Source organism: Suncus etruscus, chromosome 1, assembly GCF_024139225.1.
Source record: "Suncus etruscus isolate mSunEtr1 chromosome 1, mSunEtr1.pri.cur, whole genome shotgun sequence".
In the NCBI taxonomy this organism is placed as follows: Eukaryota; Metazoa; Chordata; class Mammalia; order Eulipotyphla; family Soricidae; genus Suncus; species Suncus etruscus.
Genome location: NC_064848.1, coordinates 203,409,008 through 203,426,712, shown reverse-complemented (window position 1 = coordinate 203,426,712; position 17,705 = coordinate 203,409,008). Strand labels below are relative to the sequence as shown.

The 17,705-nt window shown below is 50.9% G+C and overlaps 2 protein-coding genes across 2 annotated transcripts in view; both read left to right on the top strand.

The window, feature by feature from the left end:
* Window positions 1-17,705, top strand: part of FADS6 (fatty acid desaturase 6) — a 1,183,177-nt gene that overhangs the window by 771,300 nt on the left and 394,172 nt on the right. The window lies entirely within an intron of this gene.
* HID1 (HID1 domain containing) overlaps window positions 1-17,705 on the top strand; it is a 994,098-nt gene that overhangs the window by 834,031 nt on the left and 142,362 nt on the right. The gene's annotated exons all lie outside the window — the stretch shown is intronic.

Genomic DNA, 17,705 nt, shown 5'->3' with positions numbered 1-17,705 from the left:
CACCAGGAGACTGTGGGGGGTGACATGTGTCCCCCTCATTCCACAGATACTGCTGGGGGGCCAGGCAATTTTGGGGGTAACCCAGGGCCTCACCCAGGCTAGGCCCCCTTCTCCCATCAAAATATTTGGGTGGACTCCCAAGCAGTGCTCAGAGGACACCTTGGGGACAAGTGCTTCGGTCTGAGTTGCTCAAGGGACCCCTAGTTCATTTGTTTGGGGGGTATACCTACTGGTGCTCAGGAGCTACTCCTGATTTAGTGCTCAGTATCTCTCCTGGTAGTGCTCAGGAACCTATGCAGGTTTGGGGATCAAATGTAGGCTTCCTATGCCCAAAGTGACTGTTCTCTCTCTCTCTCTTTCTCTCTCTCTCTCTTTCTCTCTCTCTTTCTCTCTCTCTTTCTCTCTCTCTCTCTTTCTCTCTCTCTCTCTCTCTCTCTCTCTTTCTCACCTCCAATTAATGTTTCAGTAGATGTTAAAATTCTCCTTCTACATCTATACTACTGTTATAGTGTTATAACAGTGGGGAGGACATTTATCTTACACATATTCAACATGGGTTTGACCCCTGACACCCCACAGGTCCCCCCAAACACTGTCAGGAGTAATTCCTGAGCTCAGAGCCAGGAGTAAGCCCTGAGCACTGCTCAGGCCCCAAAACAAACCAACCAAAGAAGTACCAAGCTTGAAGGTGCAATGACCGAAGCTTTCAGCTCAGATCCCCACCACATTGTACCTGTGGGCAGGAGACAAGGTGCCACCCTGGGTCACCCCAGGAGAAGGAAGTCTCCTAGTCACCCCTAGGAAGTCTTACTTATTGTCATCGTTGCCTGCAGAGGGCTCATTCTGGCCATGGGTGCTCTGGGAGACATTTGTCGTGGCCAGCGTGGTGGGCAGCATAGATGTGCTTTGGGTGGTCCATGACGAGGTCTCTGTTTTGGTGACAGGAGCGAGAGAGGTTGTCTTAGGTGCTAGGAAAGAAAGAAAGCCAAGCTGGGCTCTTATGATGACTCACTTGTCGGTGTCCACACACAATGCCTGTTTGTTTGGGGGAAAGAATTGGATTGGGGGGGCAGGAATTTCCTGGGCCAGGAAGCATTTCCCAAAGGAGTCCTGAAGATCCTGATTCCATCCTGCCTGCAGGATTCAGCCCCACACAAGCCCTAAGTCAACTCTGCACTCAGTTTCTACCCCTTCAGCCTCCTGCTAGAGAGGACTCTATACTTTGCAAGCCCACACCGGCTACCCAGGGTCCCCACTGAGCTCAGAAACTTCACCCCCAACAAAGATAGCGGAACCCTTGAAGCCCAACCTGGGGGTTCTGCAGGGCTGACCTCCCAGGGGATCCCCTTTCCTTCATACTGTGACCCAACTCAGCCTCCCATCATCTCCTTTGCTCAGTCTCAGGGTTGATCAATGCCTCTGCCCTTCCTCCCTGAGCCTCCTCACCTGGGAATACAGTCACTTCAACCCAGGCCTTGGAGTCTAATTTTAAAAGGGGCCCAGAGATCCCACATGCATATGTTCCCGCATCGGCTCTTCTGAGGTGCTCCATGGTCACGGTGAAGGAGAGATTTGCCGGGTCGTCCCTGATGGTCACTCGGTCTTTTGTCACTTCTCGATCTGTACTTGATGTTTTCACAATCACACTGTTCCATAGCACACATAAGGATTCGCACCAGTATTTGTCCTTTCCTGTGTCTTTCTCCTCGTATGTGCACCGAACGCTCAGGGACCCCCCGATGGTGCCATTCACGGAGCTGGGACCACGCAGAGACAAACAGCCTGGGAAGCACAGTCTGCTCAGGGAACCTCGGAATCATGAGCCCCTACAGCCCCCATCTCACAGCAGCTGCCCCCAGCAGCCAGAGCTCATCTCTGACTCGCCTCTCTGTACCACTCCCCCAACATTCTGACCCTTCCCTGAACCCCAATTTCCTTTCCTGCTGCCCTACCCACTTGAACCAACCAGGGCTCTGACTTGTAAATATGGCAAATCCCCAGACATCCTACTGCTCCCAAGCAGCTCCGTGACTAGCAGACTTATGTCCCCCCCCCCCCCAGGAGCCTGGACCCCAGTAGAGAGACATCTCAGAGATTCTCCAGGTCACGATGCACCTGCAAAGTTGGGGTAATGAAAGCGTCCCTCTTCCAGCCCAGCTTTGGAATCCCATTTTCAAGGACGCTTGATTTTCTCTCCAACATCACACAAGGCTTTGCAGACCCCAGCAACTTCCAGAGGGGGATGGAGTGTGGGGGGACACATGATGTCACTGAGCAAAGGAAATATCTCTGCTCACCACCCTATGCAGTGAGTTCCCAAAAATCTTCCCTCTCTTCTGGGGTTCAGTTTCTTCTTTTCACCTTTGCTTTCCTATTGGTTTATGTCGACAGGGGTCAGGGTGCACTTGGGCCTCAAATATGCAAAACTCTATTCCTGAGCGACCTTCCTGCCCCATTTCACAGTCTTAATCCCCTTGTGCTCCTCAAGGTAACCTTGGGTGACTTCTAAACGTGGACTGCTCTGAATTTGGCTCATAAAACCTAGAATTAGGGCTGAAGCAATAGTGGTAGGGCATTTGCTTTGCTAGGGGCTGACCTGGGATGGACCAGGGTTCAATCCTGGACATCCCCTATGGTCCCCTGTGCCTGCAGGAGCAATTTCTGAGCACAGAGCCAGGAGTAACCCCTGAGTACCAACGGGTGTGGCCCAATTCCCCCCCACACACACAAGGAAAACATCCCAGAATTAGAGGTCTGGTGATAGTTTTCTTTTAAGACCGTGGCAGGGGCCAGAGAGATAGCATGAAGGTAGGGCATTTGCCTTTCATGCAGAAGGATGGTGGTTCGAATCCCAGAATCCCAGATGGTCCCCCGAGCTTGCCAGGAGCGATTTATGAGCACAGAGCCAGGAGCAACCCCTGAGCACTGCCGGGTGACCCAAAAACCAGAAAGAAAAAAAAAAAAAAAAGACCATGGCAACTATTGGAGAGAAAGCAAAGGGGTAGGGCAAGTGCCTTGCATGCTACTGACCTGGGTTCAATTCCCAGCACCCCAAAGCTCTGCCTGGTGTGGCACCAAATCTGCAAACAAAACAAAATCAAAGGGCCGGAGCAGTAGCACATCAGTAGGGCATTTGCCTTGCATGCAGACGACCCAGAAGAGACCCAGGTTTGATCCCTGGTTGTTGCATAAAATAATTAACGATGGGGCTGGATGGCGATGGATGGAGGCCTTTGTGCTTAGGCCCCAGCCACGTGGCTTTATTCCCATCCAGCTGGCGGATCCCAGGCCCAGGTGAAAGGCGAAATCACTCACTCACAGGCAGGCTTCAGGAAGAATCATCTTTATTCAAGCCCTATTCACCACATGTGTGTGGCCTATCTCATAACCTTTTAAGCACTAGTTATTCTTGGCCCTGCATCTAAACTCCTTTCAGCCATCTTTCCTTTGGGCTCCATGCGGCCCCATGATCCAAAAGCCAGGGAGCCGAGCCGGGCCAAGAGAGGAACGGCCAAAGGGCCGAATTCCCTTGGTCCAAGCCTTAACTAACCTTTTCCAGACCCCTCCCAGGAATGGGAGGGGCTTGCAGGTAAGGTTACGCCAACTATCCGGTTCCCAAGACCCCTCCCCGAAATGGGTGGGTCTAGGGTCTCAAATGGGTACACCCACACCTGGTATTTCCATATGGTCCCCAGAGCCTGCCAGGAACGATCTTTTTAGCACAGAGCCAGGAGTAGCCCCTGAGCACTGCCGGGTGTGACCCAAAACAAACAAACAAAAGAGGTGGCTGAGGAGTGTCTTAGGAATGTATGAGAATGTCTTAAAAAAAAGGCATCTGAGGGGTATTTGAAAAGGTGTTTAACTGAACGAGAGAGAGAGAGAGATGGAGAGAGAAAGAGAGAGAGAGATGGAGAGAGAGAGAGAGATGGAGAGAGAGAGAGAGAGAGAGAGAGAGAGAGAGAGAGAGAGAGAGAGAGAGAGAGATGTATTCACCATTAAGAGAAAAAAAACAGGGGCCGGAGAGATAGCATGGAGGTAAGGCATTTGTGATGGTTCGAATCCCAGCATTCCATATGGTCCCCCATGCCTGCCACGAGCGATTTCTGAGCAGAGAGCCAGGAGGAACCACTGAGCATTGCCGGGTGTGACCCAAAAACCAGAGAGAGAGAGAGAGAGAGAGAGAGAGAGAGAGAGAGAGAGAGAGAGAGAGAGAGAGAGAGAGAGAGAGAGAGAGAGAGAGAGAGAGAGAGAGAGAAACAATTGGCTGGAGTGATAGTATAGCAGTTATAACACTTCCCTTGGTCACTGCTACCCAGGTGATCCCAAGATCCCAGGATCAATCCCTGGCATTCCACATAGTCTACCTGAGCACTGTCATAAGTGATCCCCGAGCTAGGAATAGCCCTGAGCACCGCCAGGTATGCTTCAAAATCTAAATAAATAAAATCCTAAAAGGAAAACTCATTCTTCCAGCAAAGCTGTGAATCTTGATATCAGGGAAGAGTCAGCAAGAAGACAGAATAGATCAATATTGGCCCATAACTGGGGGCTGGAGAGATAACACAGCGGTAGGGCATTTGCCTTGCACTCAGGCAACCCAGGACAGATGGTGGTTCGAATCCCGGCATCCCATATGGTCCCCTGTGCCTACCAGGAGTGATTTCTGAGTGCAGAGCCAGGAGTAACCCCTGAGCACCATGAGATATGAACCCACACTCAATCAAAAAAGAAAATTAGATTAAAAAATAAATTAAATAAAATAGAAAAAAAAAAAGAAAAAGTATTTTCCTTCCCCTCAAAGGGAGCAAACACAAGCCACTTCCCTCAGTCCTGCAACCCTCCCAGCTCCTCCACTCCCACAGGGCGTTACATGTGAATTTTATTTTTTGGTTTAGTTTTGTTTGGGGGCCTCACCCAGCTATGCCCAGGGATCACTTCTGGCTGAGCTGGGACACCCTATAGAATGACTGTGGTGGAAACCCAAGTGGGCTGCTGCAAGTAACTTCTCCTGCACTCTCTTGAAGCAAACCCCTCTTGGTTCCTTCCATGACAGAGTGGGGGTGGGTGGGGGAGATGGGGGATCTCTTAGCCCATGAACACAGTCTCAGTCCCTTGATTTTTGTACATCCAGTACTGCTCTGGGCTCTGGCTGTGCACTCAGGGATCACTCCTGGCAGGTTCATGGGCAGGATAGGATGCCAGGGATTGAACCTAGGTCAGTTGATGCAAGGCAAATGCCCTCCCTGCTGTGCTATCATTCCAGACAGGTGTAGCTGTCATTTAAAGGCGTTTCATAAAATAAGCAGAGTGAGGCCGGGGAGATAGCACAACGGTAGGGCACTTGCATTTGCATTGGACCGGGGAGTGACCTGGTGTAACTCCACCCTGGATTTAGGTGTACCTACCTGAGACCCGCCCTTTACTGGGAGGGGTCTTGGGAACCGGATATTAGGTGTAACCTTACCTGCAAGACCCCTCCCATTCCGGGGAGTGGTCTTGGAAGGTTATATAAAGCCTTTGACCCAGGGGATTAGGGTTTTTGCCCTTTTGGCCTTTGGCGGGCTCTCCCCTTTTGGTCTTTGACCAGCATGGAGGTCAAAGGAAGATGGCCTGAAGGAGTTAAGATGCAGGGCTAGATAAGAATGGCTGAATGCTTGAAAGGTTAGGATAGAGACCACACATGTGGTGGATAGGGTATGAATAAAGCTGATGCTTCCTGATGCCTGCCTGTGAGTGAGTTCAATACCCGTTGCTTTCCTGAACCCCAGACCCGCCGGTTCATGGGGGATGAAGCCACGTTGCGGGGCCTAAGGACAAAGGCCTCCATCCACCTCCATCCATCTACATTCTTCTCCATCCACTTCAATTATTATTTAATACAACAACCTGGTTTGATTCCTGGCATCCCATATGGTCCCCCACCGTGCCAGGAGTGATGCCTGAGTGCCGAGGCAGGAGTAGCCCCTGAGCGAGGCTGGGTGTAACCCAAAAACAAACAAACAAGCGGAGATTGGAGCTTGCTCTTTCTCTCTCTCACTCACCCCCACTCTCCTCCCTCTCGCTCCTCTATCCTTCTCTCTCACTCTCTCTCCTCCAAACAATGTTTCAGTAGATGCTGTAATTCTCTTTCTACACTCCTTTCATCTACTCAACCTTACACACACACACACACACACACACACACACACACTGAATCCACTGAACCCACCATCCTCCGGAGCAATAGCACAGGTCAGGCATTTGCCTTGAATGTGACCTATGTGGGTTCTATCCCTAGCATCCCATAGGGTCCCCCAAGCAACACCAAAAGTAATTCCTGGGTGCAGAGCCAGGAGGAACCCATGAACACTACCAAGTGTGACCCCAAAACTTACATGTATATATAAATATATATTGGTTTATATATATACCTATATAGATATATATATAGATATATAGATATGCACAGAGAGACAGTGTCTCCACACTCTGCCCTCCCAGGAACCCTACCTGCTCAGGACCAAGTAGACAACCACTGCCCACTGCTAAGGGAATTTGCAATTGCCCCCAAGACCCCAGGGGATGGGGGAGAGCAGGTGGGAGCAGGTAGAGCCAGGAACTAACCCCAAAACCCAGATTAGCAGGAGGAGCACAGGGAGGAGGTTGAAACTCAGACAAAAATCACATTTTCTGGAGCCGGCGAGGTGGCACTAGAGGTAAGGTGTCTGCCTTGCAAGCGCTAGCCAAGGATCAGGACCATGGTTCGATCCCCCGGCGTCCCATATGCTCCCCCCCAAGCCAGGGGCAATTTCTGAGCGCTTAGCCAGGTGTAACCCTGGAGCATCAAACGGGTGTGGCCCGAAAAAACAAACAAAAAAATCACATTTTCCCATCAGACTCACAGGTGGAACGAAAGGAAGCAAAAAACAGCTGGAGGGGCCAGGGTAATGGCACAGTGGAGAAGATGTTTGTTTTGCATGCAGCCATGTTTTGCATGCATGCAAGCAAACCCAGGTTTGCTTCTTGGCATCACATAGGGTCCTCTGAGCACCACCAGGAGTGATTCCTGAGTGCAAAGGTAGGAGTAACCCCTGACTGCCACTCGGCGTGGGCCCAAAAACCAAACAAAAATCTAAGACAAAAGGGGCCCGGAGAGATAGCACAGCGGTGTTTGCCTTGCAAGCAGCCGATCCAGGACCAAAGGTGGTTGGTTCGAATCCCGGTGTCCCATATGGTCCCCCGTGCCTGCCAGGATCTATTTCTGAGCAGATAGCCAGGAGTAACCCCTGAGCACCGCCGGGTGTGGCCCAAAAACCAAAAAAAAATCTAAGACAAAAGCAGCCGGATTTGGGAAATGAGGGGAGAGAACTCAGCGGGCTGATCTGAGAAACTGGGGGGCCTAGAAGGGGCCCCCAGAAAGAGGTCCAGTCACCCCCACCTGACCCAGCCAGATGCCCTTGTAGCTCTGTGGGACAAACTGAGTCCCCAAAACCATGGTTCCTGGTTCCTGCTGGAGACCCAAACTACTGCTCAGTACCCCAAAACTCAGAAACATTAGGGACCTCCAACCACAACGCATGTCCTTGGATGGTCACCCTAGCTCGGCTCCTGCCTGCTTCCTGGAACCTGTCACCCAAAAAAAAAAAAAAAAAAAAAAAAAAAAAAACCCTCCAAGCCTTTTTCTCTGTGCCTAGAACACTCTCAAAAGATATACTGTCCCCAACCCTCCCAGCCTTCTACCTGGGGGACAGGTCACTCCTTCTGCAGTCCTGCTTCGCTTTGGGGTCCTCACCTGTCCCCTCTAGACACCACAACCCCTCACCTGGAATCCAGAGCAGCAGCAGAGTGAAGGGCCTCCACACAGCCATTGTTCCAGCTGAACCCAGGGCTCTGCCCCCTCTTGAAGTGGAGTGACAGCCGGGGCTGCCGCTTCCGCTTTTCTCAGTGCCTCTTCCTCATTCTGCTTCTGTTCCTAAAGCCGTTGAGAAGGGGTGGGTGTGGAGCCCCGGGAACTGTGGTTGGGACACCCAGAATCTAGAGCCCATCCCTAAACCCCAGCTGTGAAGCATTGACATTGTCACCATAGCTGTCAATTTAGTTATTTCTCTAACTGCTCTCACCACTCTTTGTGGTGAGCTTCATATCATGAGCCAGTCCTTCCAGCCCTCATCTCTATTGTCTCTGGGCATTATTACAATAATGTCTTTTGGGCCCCGGAGAGATAGCACAGCAGTGTTTGACTTGCAAGCCGATCCAGGACCAAAGGTGGTTGGTTCGAATCCCGGTGTCCCATAGGGTCCCCCGTGCCTGCCAGGAGCTATTTCTGAGCAGACAGCCAGGAGTTAACCCTGAGCACCGCCGGGTATGGCCCAAAAACAAAAAAAAAAACAAAAAAACAAACAAACAAAAAAAAAATAATAATGTCTTTTATTTTTCTTAAAACCTATAGATGAGTAAGACTATTCTGTGTCTATCTCTCTCCTCTAACTTATTTCACTCAACATAAAAGATTCCATGTACATCCATATATAGGAAAATTTCATGACTTCCATCACCCAGAACTATCCAGGACTCTATATTATGTATTTCTACACATCTCTCCTGACGGCTGCATAATATTTCATTGTGTATATGTACCACAGTTCCTTTAGCCATTCGTCTGTTGAAAGGCATCTTGATTGTTTCCAGATTCTGTGTGTGGGGGGAAGGGATTTTTGAATTGTATTTTTGTGGGGTTTTGGTGGTTTTTTTGAGGTTTGGGCCACACCTGGTGATGCTCAGGGGTTACTCCTGGCTATGCGCTCAGAAATCGCTCCTGACTTGGGGGACCATATGGGATGCCAGAGATTAAACCCAGATCTGTCCTGTATCAGCTGCATGCAAGGCAAATGGCCTACTTCTGCGTTAGCATGCCAGCTCCTGAATTGTATTTTTGTGTTTCTTAGGGATACCCCTAGGACTGGTATAGCTGGACTGTATGGGATCTCAATTTCTCGGTTTTTTTGGGGGGGGTTTTTTGGGTTGTTTTTGTTTTTTTTTTTTTGGTTTTTTTTTTTTTTTTTGGTTTTTGGGCCACACCCAGCGGTGCTCAGGGATTACTCTTGGCTTTCTGCTCAGAAATAGCTCCTGGCAGGCACGGGGGACCATATGGGACACCGGGAGTCAAACCAACCACCTTTGGTCCTGGATCGGCTGCTTGCAAGGCAAATGCCGCTGTGCTATCTCTCCGAGCCAATTTCCAGTTTTTTGAGGAATCTCCATATTGTTTTCCATAAAGGCTGGACTAGATGGTATTCCCATTTAAATAAAGTTTTAAATTAAATTTGTTGTCTTGGTTTTTGGGCCATACCCAATGGTGTATAGGAGTTATTCCTAGCAGACTGGGGAGTGGGGGACCATATGGGATAATCGGGATTGAACCAGGGTTGGCCACATCCAACGCAAATTCCCTACCTGCTGTGCTATTTCCAGCCCCTTACAATGAAATTGTTTAAAAATAAAGGACATTTTTGCAACAATCGTCAGAGACAAAGAGAGGAGGACTGGAAGTTCCAGCTCACTTCATGAAGCTCGCCACAAAGAGTGGTGAGTGCAGTTAGAGAAATAACTGCACTGAGAACTATCATAACAATGTGAATGAATGAGGGAAGTGGAAGTGTCTAGAGTACAGGTGGGGATGAGGTGGGGAGGAGGGAGATTTGGGACATTGGTGATGGGAATGTTGCACTGTGAAGGGAGACGTTCTTTACATGACTGAAACTTAATAACAATCATGTTTGTATTCAAGGTGTTTAAATATTGTATTAAAATAGAATTTAGGATCTGGATAGATCGCACAGCAGCGTTTGCCTCGCAAGCAGCCCATCCAGGACCTAAGGTGGTTGGTTCGAATCCCGGTGTCCCATATGGTCCCCGTGCCTGCCAGGAGCTATTTCTGAGCAGACAGCCAGGAGTAACCCCTGAGCACTGCTGGGTGTGGCCCAAAAATAAAAAAATTAAAAAAATTAAAAAAAAGAATTTAAATCAGAAAACAATGAGAATCCATTCAAAGAAAAATTTAAAGTATAAATTAAGGAGTTGGATTTGAAGATAAATAAAAATTTATGCTCATGTGATTGAAAAAAATTGGCGGGGGGGTGGGGGGGGCAAAAGCCTTCAGAACCAAGTGGTCGGAACTGGAGCTGCCTCGCTCCCTACTGGTTGCTTACAGAAGTGCCAGTTTTCTGGTGCTGGCAATTATTCTTTTGCCAGAGGACCTAACACGGGAAGAATGAATTGTCTGAGGTCCTAGTCCCCCACTCCCCGTGTGTGACACTGAGCTTCCAGCTCCAGGATCGAAAGGCAAAGTTCCATCCTTTGGGGGAGGAGAATCTGGAGACTTCAGAGCAGCAAGCTGTCCCCACCATGCTGCGGGAGAGGGTAAAGGAGATGGGCTCCCCAACAGGCAAGAGGGCATGAGAAATTCAAGTTTCTCCAGGTCCTGTCTCACAGCAAAAAGACACGAGGGTGCTCATTGGTCCCAGCAGGCCAGCTCTGAGGTGGACCTGGGCCCAGGGAATCACTGAATCAGCCATGTCCTCATGGACACATGTATAATCTTGCATACATGTACACAGCTCCTCACTGATTCATGTGTCTATTACTCCCCCATGATTGCAGCGGTCCATTCATTTGCAGAACCAGCTTGGTGGACCTGAATCCATAGAAAGATTGAGGCTGGAACACCAGATCCCATATCCCCAGGTTTTGTTGTCTTCTCTGAGGGTGTCCAAATGTTAGAGAGGGGTTTCCTGCCTGTGTGTTTCCCTGAGCTGTGCCCACTATCTGCCTGGGTCATCCTCCTCCCACACACAGCATCCTTCACACTCACTTTTCATCAAGATGAAAGCCAAGTTAGGACTCTGCCCAGTTCCACTGAGTCAGAATCTCGAGGCTCTTTGGATCAGGGATGGGGGACCAGAGGCTGAAGAGCAGATTGCTATAAAATGGGTTCCCAAGTAACCTGGGGCTGAGAGTCTAAAAGGTTGGGTGTGTTGCAGTGTGGACAGAGGAACCGGATTCTCCAAGGTTCCTTTCAGGTTTATGTCCTTCCTCCCTCCATTCTTCCTTCCCTTCTTACTTCTTTTCTCCTTCTTCCCTCCCTCCCTTCCTCCTTTCTTCCTATCTTCTTTATCCCTCCCTCCCTCTTTTCCTTCCTCCTTTCTTTCTTATTTTCTTTCTTTTGGGGGGATTGGGCCACACCAAGAGGCATTCAGGGGTTACTCCTAGCTCTGTGCTCAGAAATCACACTGGCAGGCTCAGGGACCATATGGGATGCCAGGAATCAAACCTGGGTTGGTTCCAGGTTGGCTGCGTGCAAGGCAATCACCCTTCTGCTGTGCTATTGCTTCAGCCCCTTTATTTATTTATTTATTTATTTATTTATTTATTTATTTATTCCTTTCTTTCTACACACCCAATGGTGCTCATGGCCTATTCCTGGCTCTGCACTCAAGAATCAGTCCTGAGGCCAGGGAACCTGTGTGACACAATTGTCCTACCCTCTGTACTATTGCTCCAGCTCCTGGACTCTGTCTTACACACTCCAAGTCCAGGAATCAATGAATAGGTGCATACATGAAAGACTTATTGGGTGAGTACATACATGTCTACACATGGATGTATCTGGTGCATGAGCAGATTATATGCAAATGAATGGATGCACATATGCCCACGAATGGATAAGTGAATGCATCTGCAAATGAATGGATTGTGCGCTCAGGCCTAAATTAATGATAGATATGTAAATCAGCTAACCAGTGGGTGCATACACAAATGAATAGTTAAGATGTGTTGCAAATCAGCCCCTGAAGAGGTTGATTAATGGAGGGATGGAGGATGAGATCTTTCCCCTCCAGCTCGAAGCACGCATCTGCCCCCCTGTTCAGCCGATGGTTCTGAGGTGAAACGGCGGGTAAACAGCTCGCAGACAGTCAGGCTTGTGGAAATATTAGCTTTATTTGGTGGACAAGACTGAAGTTCAAAGCCTCAGCATCAGTTCCAGCCAAAAGCCCCCCCCCCCCCCCGCCTTCCACAGACCCTTGTTTTTATCCCCCAGAATCAGGTACCACCCAATGGTGGGATCAGATGGTCAGATACCAACCAATGGTGGAAGCAGAATCAGGTACCACCCTAGGGTGGGCGTAGAATGCCAGGTCACACCTGAGGGTAGGGCACAATCACCGATCAGGGTAGGGTCAGTAACATAATAATCCCATAAAATGTTTACATACACAATAAAGTTGCACAAATTAATTAACAGGCACATAAATTCACAAATGAATGAATAAGGACAGAAGGTGATTTAATTAAATGCATAGAACGTGGCTGAGAGGGGCTGGAGAGATAGCACAGTGGTAGATCATTTGCCTTGCATGCAGCCGATCCAGAACAGACGGTGGTTCGAATCCCGACATCCCATGTGGTCGCCTGAGCCTGCCAAGAGTGATTTCTGAGCACAGAGCCAGGAGTAACCATTAATCGCCGCAACCAAACAAACTAAAAGAACTGGGCTAAAGAGATATAGCACAGCGGGTGAGGTGCTTGCCTTGAATACAACTGACCCAGGTTTGATCCCCAACACCCCATAGTATTCTCCTTGCTAGGAGTGATCCCAGAGCACAGAGTCAAGTAGTGAGTCCTGAGCACCACCAGGTGTGACCCAAGGAAAAAAAATTAAAAAGGGCATAGACTGCCCCCTCCCCGTGCCTGTCTTTGCCACCCAGCACTGCCACTGAGCAGAGCCATTAACTGACTCACTAACCTGCATCATTAACCCTCTGAGCCTCATTGTAAAAGGGATGATGACACTGTCCTGCCTGAGCCCATCCGCCAATAAAATGTTTGGGACAGTTATTCCCAGCCTCTTAGCCCATCACCAGCTTTCAGCCAGGCTCGCAGGAAGCACCGTGGAGCATAACTGGTTCCTCTTTGCTGCTCCCCAAGCCCATAAAACTGCATCCTTGTCTTTGGCTCTTCTGCCCATCACCTCACTCTCCAGCTCTCTCTTCCCTGCTAACCTTTCACGTAAGTCGTGCAGGACCATTCTAACGTGTCCCTCTCCTCCCAGTTAGCCACATTGGTCCAAGGTTCTGTCCCTCTTCACATCAGACTAAGTCTAGGGTCCTCCTGCAGGCTCATCTCTGCACATCTTCATGCTCGGATCCTGCTCCCGCCAGAGGCCATATGCTCTGTGTCCACCAGAGGACACTATTCACCCAGGCACCGGTGAGTCGCAACTCTGCCATTTCCTGACCCTTGTCCCTGCCTTCAGGCCCTAAGACATGGAGATAAACAGATTTGGCTGGGGCTTGTAGAAGTGTGGAAACAAAGAAAGGAAAGCAGATTTGCTCGAGTGTGTGTGTGTGTGTGTGTGTGTGTGTGTGTGTGTGTGTGTGTGTGTGTGTGTGTGTGTCCTTTTCATTGGAGGGAGGGACCACATTCAGTGGCAATCAAGACTTACTCCTAGTGTGTGTGTGTGTGTGTCCTTTTTATTTTTTTTATTTTATTTTTTTTTTGGTTTTTGGGCCACACCCGGTAACGCTCAGGGTGTGGAAGGAGGTATAAGTGAGTATGCATGTCAGGAAGTGTGAGTGCATGGGGGAGTGTACATGGGTGTTATTTTGGTTGGTTGGTTGGTTGGTTGGTTGGTTGGTTGGTTGGTTGGTTGGTTGGTTGGTTGGTTTGGGGGACAACATCCATCGGGGCTCAGGGGTTAGTTACTCCTGGCTCTGCACTCAAAAAATCGTGCCTGTCAGCGCTCAGGGAACCTTATGGGATGCCGGAGATGGAACCCGGGTCGACCCCATGTAAGGCAAATGCCCTCCCCGCCGTGCTATTGTTCAGGCCCCAAGTGTGTTACTGCAGTTGTATATTCCGGTTAACCTGTGTGCGTCATGAGAGGGTGTATATGGGGTTATTGTGGTATGTGGCTGAAAGTGTGCGCGTGGGAGGATATATGGGGCTATTGCAGGCAGGCTTGCGGCACGTGTGTTGTCTGAAAGACAAAACCTGAGCACTGCCCCTCCAGCTGCACCCTAAGAATTGACCTTGGGGCTGCGCCTGAGTTGGGCTGTTCCAACAGTCTCCCTTTTCTGGGTCCAGAGCCTTTGGAATAAACTGGGGTGCTAGGCAATGAGAGGAGAGATTTGCTTCCCAGATGCTGTCAAATAGGGGTGTCCCAGCCCCCCTGCCCTGTGTGTGTTCCCTAATGCCCCCCTTAACACACCGGATTCTTAACCCAGATACACTGGACCGGTGAGGAACCACATGGAAGGCTACTAGCACCCAGTGGGTGGAGGCCAGGGAGGCTGCCCCAAGTCCAGAACCGCCCAAGCCAGTCCCCCCCAAAAAGAACAGAACAGGCACCCCCAAGTTCTGGCCATGCGAACCCCACAAGCGGGTGTTCCAGAAACAATTCCTCCTTGCTGCAACTGGGGCCTATGTCCTGCACCCCACTTTATGCAGGGCACCCCAGGAACTAGAGTGTGGAGCTGGCAGCCTGGAAGAAGGGAAAATTGACAAAGGTCTGCAGTTTTAGGGAAACTTTAGAGAAAACCCCGAATCTAGCCGGCTAAGACGGAGACACACCGCTCAAACCACTCCCCAAACCCCCCAAGCCGGGCCCCCAATTCAGCTACTGGGAAAAGGTTGAAGCGGCGGCAGCCAGTCGGGCCCGGCTCTCCCGGGCGCAGCGGATCGAGTTGCAAGGCCTGCGGGGCGGAGGCGGCCCGTGATTGGCTGGTGCTGGGGCGTGTCGTCACTGGGTAGTGACGTCATGGGCCCCACCCCCGGCGGCCGCCGCCCCAGGTGTGAGGGTGCGGGGCTGAGCGGGAGCAGCCCTGGGAGTTCGGGTTTTGGGGCCTGGCCACCCCTTGGGGCAACCCCTAAGAAACACCCCCAACCCGGGTAGTTCCTGATGCTGTGGAAGGTGGCAGAGCGTGGTGTGGTGTGATTGTGCCTCCAGGGGTGCAGGGATCTGGGGGCCCCCTCAGGGTGATGTTTGGGGGACCCTCTGGGACCCAGAACTGGAGTCAGCGGCCAGGCCCAGGTAAGCGGTAACTGCACCTGCCCAGAGCAACTCCAGACCTTGAGTTGTAGGGGCCAGTCACAAATGTTGGGGTCCCCTCTCGAGGAATCTCAACTTCAAGATCCAAACTGAGGCTGAGTTGGGGTATGACCCAAAGTCAAGATCTAGCTTGGTCCCTGGGCAAAGCTCGGATTGGATCCTCCGATGCCAACAGTGTTGGGGACAGAGACCTCCACCTCACCCTGTCCCCCTCTTCAGTGTCACCTGGAGGGGAGGAATTCGCAGCCCTCATCCGGGCCCTAGGAGGACTCTGAGAAGGTGGCAGGGATACCCAGCACTCAGCCACCTCCTCTGAATGCGCTCCCAGTTTCTGGGACCAGGGACCCCCACAAATACACTGAGTGCCAGCCAGGCCCGGCCCGGCCCTCCCAGTCTTCACCCAAATTTCTGCAAATGTCAAGAGACCCTGACCTTGAGGAATCTGGGTGGCCCCAATGATGTCATGGCCAGTGACCTTCGTGGGCTGCAACTTTTTTCATGAGCTGTGATTTTTTTGTTTGTTTGGGGGACAAACCTGGCAAGGCTCAGGGGTTACTCCTGGCTTTGTGCTCAGAAATTACTCCTGGCAGGTTCGGAGGTGCCAGGAATCAAGCCCAGGTTTGCCGCCTGCAAACACCTTACGAGATAGGCTATCACTCTGACCTCCATGGACTGTAACTTTCAGAGGCTGTGACCTTCATAGTATGACCTGGAAGAACTGGAAAGTCCCAGAGAAACTTGGTGCTGGCACCTCCAGTCACAGAGGGGACATTCATGGGGTCACCCACAGTGTAGGGGGAGAGTCCCATTTGGACACAAGCCCAGCAGAGCCCCCAAGGTCACGATAGCTCAGCCAGAACTCCTGTATCCTTCCTCTGCAGATAGATCACTGCCCCCCCCCACCCCCAAGGGCACTTGTATCTCTCTCTCAACCCACCGCCTGCTCCTGGGCTCCCACCTTCAAGGAGACCCAGGACTGCCCCAGAGGGGATGAGACCAGAATGCAGGAGGCCCCTGTGTGCTGAATCATTCTCACTGTTATGGGCTGGGCTGCAAGTTTTTCGAGGTGCCAGTAGCAGACCCCAAGCTTCAGCATGTGTGGCACCTTCCTGTGCCCTGCTGCACTCATTTGTCCAGGAGCCACCAGGCACTCCAGCACCGGGACATGATCACAGCCATTTTCTGCCCCACAGGCTAGAACCTCCCTCCTTTCTACCCTCACATTAGGGTGGGGAAATCAATGCTGTGTTGAGTTTAGCTAGTTTGAGGTCCAGACACCCTTAGAATAAATTCCCAAAAAAGGTAGGTTGGGATCAAACTTCAAGAGTCCAGAAGAGGCCGGTGAGGTGGCGCTAGAGGTAAGGTGTCTGCCTTGTAAGCGCTAGCCAAGGAAGGACCGAGGTTCGATCCCCCGGCATCCCATATGGTCCCCCCAAGCCAGAGGCAATTTCTGAGCGCTTAGCCAGAAGTAATCCCTGAGCATCAAACAGTGTGGCCCAAACAAACAAACAAACAAACAAACAAGAGTCCAGAAGAGGTGCTGGATAGATAGCACAGTGGGTAGGGCATTTGTCTTGCATATGAGCAATCTGGGTATGATCCCCAGCAGCCCAAAAGGGTCCCCCGAGTCTGCCAGGAGTGATTTCTGAGTGCAGAGCCAGGAATCACTCCTGAACCACCAGGTGTGCCCCCCCCCCACCAAAAAATAAAAATATAATGAATAAAAGGCCTATTATGGAGGTCCCTAAGAACAAAATCTGTGGCTGTCCCTGGTTCCATCTTTGGCATATAACCCCCCCCCCCATATCTCCCAACACCTGGACTTGAGCAGGCTTGACTTCGGGTTCACACTGAACCAAGAGGACACCTGAAGTGGGAGTTCTTATTGTGTGCACCCAGAAAAAGTCAATAAACACACAGTGATTCAGTAGAGTCGTTCATCGCACACTGAGGTGGGTGTTTAATTGTGAGCAGTTGGAAAACCTCCCATCCCCGCCCCAAAGTTGCTGGGCTTTGCCCGGAAGTGAATGTGCAATTGATTCAGTGACCCTAGGATGTCACTTCCGGCCTGATCAGCACCTTCTAGTCACAGACGGGTTCAGAAGGTGCCTCACTCCTGCCCCCCAAAACATTCGTGTTGCCACATAGGGGTGGCAGAGATAGGCAAGACTGAGGCCTCCTTGTACTTCTCCTGTCTCCCCCATTCTGCAAGGACTCACACTGGAGAGTCCCCTGGGAAAGAGGCCTGGAGACCACTAGCCTAGGTCAAGAGAAGTCTGAGGTTCAGTGCTCCCCCTTCCTCTCATGGGGACCAGTAATACTCCATCCATAGTATTGGGCAGCCTCAGTTAACAGACCAGTGAATGGTGTGGGGGGGATTCCCCATTATCAGGGATAGTCCCTCTCTCTACAAAGCCTGGTCACCCCCCATTTTGCTCTGGAGAAGTCCTCCAGGGTCAAAGGCACATCTGCTTGGGGGTGGGGGACATTAGACTTGGGGGGGGTGAGATTAGGCAGAGTCTGGGCCCCCTCAGGCCCAACGTCACTCTACAACCCCTAAAGGTGCTATGGGAAAAACTGAGGTTTGGGGGAGGCCCTAAGAGAAGCCCCTGGAATAAAC